Source organism: Coenobita brevimanus, chromosome 116 (assembly GCF_032717465.1).
Source record: "Coenobita brevimanus isolate Jiangsu-jjx chromosome 116, ASM3271746v2, whole genome shotgun sequence".
NCBI classification, from domain to species: Eukaryota; Metazoa; Arthropoda; class Malacostraca; order Decapoda; family Coenobitidae; genus Coenobita; species Coenobita brevimanus.
Window position 1 is genome coordinate 31889023 of NC_137069.1, and position 8832 is coordinate 31897854.

Here is an 8832-nt window from a genome sequence, read left to right on the forward strand (position 1 = left end):
TGATGATGACGTTGAGCGACCACCAAACTCAAAGTATTTTTACTCTGAAATATTTGGATCTCTTTTTACAATGCTTTTTTATCTCACTTCAGTCTGATCGGTCGGTCTGAAATTGGATTAAATGAAAACGTCAGCATAAAATGGACGTAAGTAATTGGAAATCTAAATAAAATAACATTTGAACGACACGGTGAGCCTTCAATATTAGCGAAAAATTCTGCTCCGAGTTGTATACAGTTGAAACTGTATTGCCTTTTTATGTGCCTATTTTCAGTGGCTATTGCTATCATTCCTGTCTATCTGTATGTCTACTTGTCTGTCTGTCTATCTGTCAGACTCTGATTATATGTCTGTCTGTCTGTAAGCCTGTTTGTCTATCTGTCTGTCTTTGTTATCTCTGCCTACCTGTATGCATGCCCGTCTGTCTGTCTGTCTGGCTGTCTGTCTATGTTTAAACATAAGTGTGTCTGCTTTATGTCTATCTGTCTGTCTTGTCTAACATATAAATCATAACTTTACCGTCAGGCCAGGCCACACAAGTCCCTCACCGTCTCAAAGTTTGTCTTAATTCCACTGTTTCTTTCTCGTCCATCACTCTCTCTCTCCTCCACAAACTTCTTATTATTTCTCATTGTTGGTCTTTCCTTTCCAACTTTCAAACAGCAAATAACACTAAGACACTCCAATGCTCTCAAAAAAGCCACGCACTACACACACACACACACACACACACACACACACACACACACACACACACACACACACACACGCAAGCGCACACACACACACACACACACACACACACACACACACACACACACACACACATACGCAAGCGCACACACACACGCAAGCGCGCACACACACACACACACACACACACACACACACACACACACACACACACACACACACATTCACTTTTCAAACAAGAACACACATATGTAAATGCACACGAATACACAGGTACACACAGTGAATATAAATTGCCCCAAAAGACATGAACACAAATCCATCTCTCTCTCTCACACACACACACACACACACACACACACACACACACACACACACACTATAAATCTTAGGGTAGGGCATTTTTGGAGCCGTACACTAACGCTCATAAGTACGGCATATAATAAATGCGTTGGTGAAAAGTGTTTTTCCATTTTCCCTGAGTGATTTTTACTCGTGTGTGTGTGTGTGTGTGTGTGTGTGTGTGTGTGTGTGGTGTGTTTTATGGTGACATTTAGGCTGCAAACAAATAAAAAAGTACATTAAATCACCAAGGCAAAGGTGTTAGGAATCTTTAACACCACTTAGAAAACAATCATCAGAGAACGGACACCTGTTCTGTCCAAGGTTCAGACTCTATTACTACATCATACCCGGTGCATCGTTTCATCCTATCGATCACATAACTGAAGCTAGTATGGCCCGGACTTAGAAAATCCTTTACGTCGGGTGCCGGAGAGAGATGCCTTCACGTGGTGGCGCCGATATGACCGAGCGGTGGAGCTGCCCGGTTATACAAACGTCCCTCGCTCTCCTCCCTATCCCCCAAAAGGAGGATGGTGGACTGCAGGAAACGAGCAACTTCAGCCTGCAGTCCACTGGGTTCAGATATCATATGAACCTGGGACCACAGCAACAACAACAATTACTATTACTACTACTACTACTACTAATACTTCTGCTGTTTCTACTACTGCTGCTACTACTACTGCTACTACTACTACTACTACTACTACTATTGCTACTACTGTAATTGCTACTACTACTGCTGCCTCTGTTACTACTGCTGCTACTACTTCTACTACATCCTAAAAAGACACCTCGTTCATTAAAATACTGCTGTAAATTTTAAACAAAATATCTGCTTATTAATCCCATGAATGAGAGAGAGAGAGAGAGAGAGAGAGAGAGAGAGAGAGAGAGAGAGAGAGAGAGAGAGGAATAAACGGAGGACTGAAGCAAAAGAGAAGAATTAATGGAGAGGAAAATAAGAACAGAGATATATGGAGGAAGGAGAAAAGTGGAAGAAAAATGATAAAGAGGAGAATAGAAGAGAGAGAGAGAGAGAGAGAGAGAGAGAGAGAGAGAGAGAGAGAGAGAGAGAGATTCCCTTGTTTATAAGTGCAGACTTTTTTGAGACACCCTATAGAATTATCTCCCCCTCAAAAAAAAAAAAAAAATGGCATCCGAATTCAATAAGGGAGACTCCAGTACTGCTGAGAATTGGACCCAAAATTAATAACAAAAAAAAAAAAAAAAAAAAAAAGGAAAGGAAAAAGAGAAAAATACTCCTAAACTTTCTCACACACATCTCCCTTGGACATCTTTTTGAATTCTCTTGTCAAATGAATAAAGAAGAAAAGGAGTTTGAATTCAATAGGGGAGAGGCTGTTGTTGGACCTGTAGGTAGATTAACTGAGGCAATTAATGTGGGAGAGAGATAAAGGCTTGATGCTAATAAGGTGTGTTGGAGTCTGTGCTTCGGGATAATTGTACAGGTGGAGGTGGAGGTGGAGAAGAGTGAGAGAGAGAGAGAGAGAGAGAGAGGGAGGGAGGAGATTTCGAGTGCGATTGGGAATATGATAGTGGCTGAAATTAAGATTGAGACTTATATCGAAAATGAGGTCAAGGTTGAGGCGGAGACTGAGATATAGATCAAGGTCAAATTCGAGACGACGCTCGAGTTCAAGACTGACTTCGAAATCGAGATCGAGACTGAGGGTCAAGTCAAAGTAGAGACCAATGTAGAGATCAAGATTTAACTCAAAGTCGATGTTGAGAGGATGTGGAGAACAAGTTGTGATCGAAATCTAGAGCAAGGTTTTGAGCAAAGTCCAGAGAGTGGTCGACACAGAGGAGGAGGTCGACATCGAGGAGGAAGTCGAGGAGGAGGTCAAGCTGGAGGATAAGTTCTACATCGAGAAGGAGGTCGAGGTCAAGGTTGAGGTGAAGGTCGAGGTCGAGGTCGAGGAGCAGGTCGAAGTTGAGGAGGAGGTCAAGGTCTAGGAGGAGGTCGAGGTCGAGAAGAAGGTCGAGTAAAAGGTCGGAGTCTAGTCTGAGGTCGAGGTAAAGTCTGAGGTCGAGGCCGACATCAAGATTTACTTGTGTTCGTGACTGCTGTTAAGCTTGGAGTGGAGGAGGTAAATTTAAGATGAAGTGAGGTGAGGTGAGGTACAGGTAAAGATGAGGGATGGAGAAAAGACGTAGGACTGAGATACAAAGGAGTACAAAGGAAAGCAAACAGCAACAGACCTCATGGTCCTTTCGAGGCTGTTTGTTACAGAGTAGACTATGATTACGAGATCTAACTCAACATGCCGAAGGATAAGGATATTAAAGCAAGAAGGCTCCCCCCTCCACCGCTCCACACCCTCCAGTTAAAACTGGCAAGAAAAAGTGAGAAAAACCACCATGCAGCATGGAAAAACTGGCATGGAAGTTTCATAGGAAAGACTGAAAAAGAAAAGTACATTCTATAATACATTATCACATTATCTATAGGTTACCAGCATGAATAACCTGAAAGAGAAAGTAGTAAAGCAAAATGAATAATCAGATTAATAAATAATGCATGACACTATGTTCGGGTACGTTGAGTTAACGGGGCGTGTGCTGCGGGTAGGTTGAGTTAACGGGGCATGTACGGACACAGTGTGGAAATTGCACAGTGCACAGTGTGGATGTTCAGGGGTGGTGTGGCAGCCTTGTCTGGCGCTATTAAGGTAGGCAGCAGTCAATCAGGCCCCTTCTCCATTCATTCCACTGAGACTAGGAACTTTCTCATTCGGGACAAGTACACAAGTCGCTTCCTGAAGCAGTGACCCCTGGTACATTAAAATCCCAATGGTGGTCACCTAACTAACAGGGACCCTCAGTGATCCACGGCCCATCACAGGTCGAAAGTATGAGTAATGACCGTTAATTCATGGCTATCTGTGCATATCCTAGTCCGTGCATATACTATATTTGCATTTAATAAATTGATCCAGGCTCTAAAAAACTAAACTAAAATAAAAAATATTATACATACACAAGTGTTTTATTCAGGAGTAAACATAGTAAGCTGGAGGTTAGACGACAATACTTATCCAGGCGACTGTACTGTATTACAATTTACTCCATTGGAGGGCAATTTATTCCATATATTCACAACTCTATTGAAGAAGAAATGCTTAGCTTCATGCGACTGGAATCGTTTGCCAATTATTTTATGCCCGTTGCCTCTAATATAATTCGAGTGATCAATTGTGAAGTATTTATCGACAACCATGTTATGATGTCCTTTGAATATTTTGAATACTTGAATTAAATCTCCTCGTATCCTCCGTTTAGTTAGGGGTAAAGAGATTCGGGGCTTCTAAACGTTCCTTGTACGGTTTATTTCTCAATCTAGGTATCATCTTTGAAATCCTTCGCTGTGCTCTTTCAAGCTTTGACTGAACGCAGTACTCCAAGTGCAGGAGTACTAAGGAATTATACAAAATGAGGACAGTATTATCGGACTTATGTTCAAATGCTCTGCCTATGAATCTAATCAATTTACTGGCTTTTTTTTTTCAGCCTCTGTACATTGTTTGCTTGGTTCCCAATCGTTTGTTATTATAACTCCTAAGTCTTTTTCATGGTTTACCCTATCATTCTGGACAATATTCATGCTATAACTAGCTCTTACATTTTTACTGCCAATGTTTAGCACTTCGCATTTATCAATATTGAAATCCATTTGCCAGACTTGGGCCCAGTTAAACAGTTCATCAAGATCTCTCTGAATTGCTTGGCTTTGCAGGGCTGTATCTGCTCTGTTAGCTGTTTTGGTATCATCAGCAAATTTTGAAATCTTACAACACAATCCTTCATCAATATCATTCACATATATTAACAAAAGAATAGGACCTAACACTGAACACTGCAGCACTCCACTTGTAACGTTTATCCAGTCTGACTCTTTTCCGTTTATTACAACTCTTTGCTTTCATCCAGTGAACCAATCTTCTACCCATCTGAGAACACTGCTGCTGAAACCATGTGCCTTTAGCTTCTGAAGGAGTCTTTTGTGTGGAACTTTGTCAACAGCCTTTTGAAAATTGAGGTAAACCACATCAAAAGATTTAGTCTCGTCATACATGTTCAGTATATCATTGAAAAAGTCCAGCAGATTCGTGAGGCAAGAGCAATTATTACGAAAACCAATTTGCGCTTCTACTATGAGATTGTTTGTTTCTAAATGTTTCACAAACTTGTCTCTGAAAATAGTTTCAAGCAATTTGCAAGCCACCGATGTTAAACTAATTGGGCGGTAGTGTTCTTGTTGGGCTCTGTTGCCCTTTTTGAATATTGAGGTTATGTTAGCAAGCTTCCATTCATGTGGCACCTTACTGCTCTTAAATGATAGGTTAAAAAGTTCTGATAAAGGTTTTGATATTTCATTCTGTAGTTCCTTCAATGCATGTGGAGATACTTTGTTCAGTCCTGGTGTTTAATTCCCTTTTACTTTGTTTACTGCAAGCAGTACGTCACGATCACTAACTGTGATGTCAGTGATTATGTTGCCCTCTTCTATTGGAATGGGGGAAACAGTAGGAATCATATGTATATTTTCCGTTGTAAATATTAACGCAAAGAAAGTATTAAGAATTTTCACCATCATAGTTTCATCATCAGTGTGCTCTCTGTTAACTGTGATTAACCCCTTACCCACTGGCTGCCACTACCGTGACGCTCGTTACATAAGTACCATATCACAGGGTGTCACATCTGTAATCCAGGGATTTTTTGAATTGCCTGGGCTTTCAAGTGCGGTCTTGAATCATCTATCAGTACTGCCAGTGTGTAGCTATAGGCAGCGCTGCTAATACCGCTAGTACTCGCATCCAGTATCACCAATTTAGCCATTTTTCTGTGTTTGCCTTGCCTCCCCACCTTCCCTCTCTTACCCCCTCCCCTGCCTTGCTACAGCCTGGCTGCACAGTGCAACTCCGGGCCTTTTTTTTCCATTCGCTTTTTCCATTGAAATGTGCCTTGTGCCCTATTCTTATACAAAAATATATATATATAAAAAAGGGAAAAGGCTATTTAATACTGCCATTGGTCATGAAATTCCCAATTTATCTCCTGGCAACACCCCACATGCACTTGGTTGCTAATTTTCCCTGTTCATTACCCACTGAAATATCCCTGTTGACCTATTCTAATACTAAAAAATATATACAGTACATGTAAAAAAGGGAAAAAGCTAAGTGATACTTCCATTGACCTAGAAGTAGCTAATTTATCATGTATTGTCAAGATTTCCTGCTATCCCCACGGGAGGGGCACGGCACAGTCCAGCCATCCCCTGGGTTAAGGGGTTAAGGGACCGACTGTCTGAGTTATTACCATTTTGCTTCTTATGTAACTGAAAAATTCTTTGGGATTTGATTTACTGATACTTACAATATGTGCCTCAAAGTTTTTCTTACTGCATTCAGTTATTTTTTTGGCTTTTCATCGAAGGACATCGTATTCATTTTTATCACTTTGACTCTTTGTGGTATTATAATTTTTATATGCAAGATTTTTTGCTTGCAGACAATGTTTTTTGTTGGAGTTCCGCCATTCGGGTTTAGAATTTTTGGCAGGCCTTCTGTTGCTCATTGGAATACATAATCTGATGACCCTGTTGAGAGTTTCTGTAAAAAAATTCCACACATTATTGATATTTAAAGTTTCTACAATGGGATGTCAGTCACCTGCACCTATAATTGCCTTTAATTTCTGAAAATTTGCTCTCTTAAAGTGTCACTTTCTCACAACTGGCCCTGACACTGTCTTCACTGAATTTAATGTTAAATGTAATTAGGTGATGATTACTTGTACTAAATTCTTCTTCTACAATAACGTTACTCATTACATTTTCTGATGTGGCTAAGACAATATCTAGGATGTTAGATCCACGTGTTGGATATTTTACAAACTGATACAAAGAGCTTTCCTGCAAGTTTGTATACAGGTCTAACCCTGTGTGTGAGGGTAGGGCTTCTTCCCATTTTGCAACTGGTATATTAAAATCACCAAATATTACAGTGCTTTGCATACAAGATATTTCAGCAATTTGAATGTAGATTTCATCATCGATATTGAGTGGCTGCCTGGGTGGACGATAAATTAACCCAAGAGTGATTTTATGACAAGATTCATATCTAAGCTGAATATAAATAGTGTCAATGTTTTCAATACATGGCTTGATAATTTCCTGATTTAATACATAACAACACACTGTCCCCTGTTCGATTCATCCTTTCACTATTGACAATGTGATAGCCTGGTAAATTAAACTCTGCTAGAAAATCTCTCTGCTCAGTATCTAGCCACGATTCTGTTATACCAATTACATCATAATCTTCGGTAAAGACAAGGGCCTCTAAATCAGAAAATTTATTATGTAGACTATGCACATTTACAAGAATAGCTTTAATGTGTTTTCTTTTCTGATGTGGGGAGCTTCCATAACTTATTGATTTATCGGATTGTATGACATCTACGTTTGCCTCCCGTAATGCTTGTTTTTTCTCCAGTAAAAAACTTACGGCATCACTAAGCAAACGACCAAGGGCAGAACCAACAGCATTCAGGTGCAGTCCATCATTCGAAAATAGAGTTCGCTGCTCATAAAACTGGTTCCACGTGTCGATGAACTCAACTCCTTCCTGTAAGGAAAGTGACTTGACTGTTATTTATACTAAATGCTTTGCTGAAGAAGGCATTCCCTGCATTAATCCTTGGGAGTATGCCTGAAATTAAAGTATGGTTAGTTTTCTCCTTGTAGCGTCGGATGGAGGAGGAGGTGGTGGTGGGGCAGGGATGTGAATGAAGGTAGGGGTATGGAAGGGGGTGAGGGTGGAGAGAGGGGGGAATGTGGAAATGAGTGTGGGACTGGGAGTGGGGATGAGGGAAGGGGGAGGAAGGTGAAAATGGGAATGGAAGTGAGAGTGGGGGTGGTGGTAGTGATATGGGTAGGGGTGATGATCGTTGTATGGGTGGGGGTGGTGGAAGTGGGGACGATGGTAGTGGTAGGGGTGGGAGTAAAAGCGGGGATAGGTGTGGAGGCACGAAAGTGTATAAAAAGGAAGGAACGAAGGAGACAAGTACAGCAATAGGTGGAAAGGTGGAGGGCTAGGTGGAATTACAAGCGTTTTACGTAATTCCCCTTAATAACGTTAATGATTTGGCCATCGACGCGTGTGTGTAGCTAATCAGACTAATCATTAACCTACCTGACTAATTGGGGGACGGTAATTACATGCGTGATGAGCCTTAGGGTAATCCTCTTATTAAGCTTTTTGTTTTATTTTATTCCAGCTACCTTCAGACGATTTTATTCAGCTGATGAGAGACCGCGATATAACTTTTATTTTTCCTATTTACATACTACTTTTAATACTTTATCTTTCCTGCCTCCAGACGATTTTATCCAGCTTACGAGACTTCAGATTATTTCCATTTTTAAAAATTTTATATCACTTTTCTTACTTTATTCTTTGTACCTTCAGACGATTTTATTCAGCTTAATATTAACTTCAAATTAGTTCAAAGTTATCTTTTTTTTTTTACTAATTACAACAAATAACTCAAAGTCTAATGGCCACCCCTTATGGGATTGTGGCATCTGGCAATAGATAGATAGATAGATAGACGTTCATATATATTTTTTTACATTAAAATTTCTAAGATGATATTTTTTTTCAGCTAACGAGAGACTGCAAATTATATCTATATTTTTTCTACTTACTATTTTTTTTTCCTGCCTTCAGACGATTTTATTCAGCTTATGACAGACTGCGA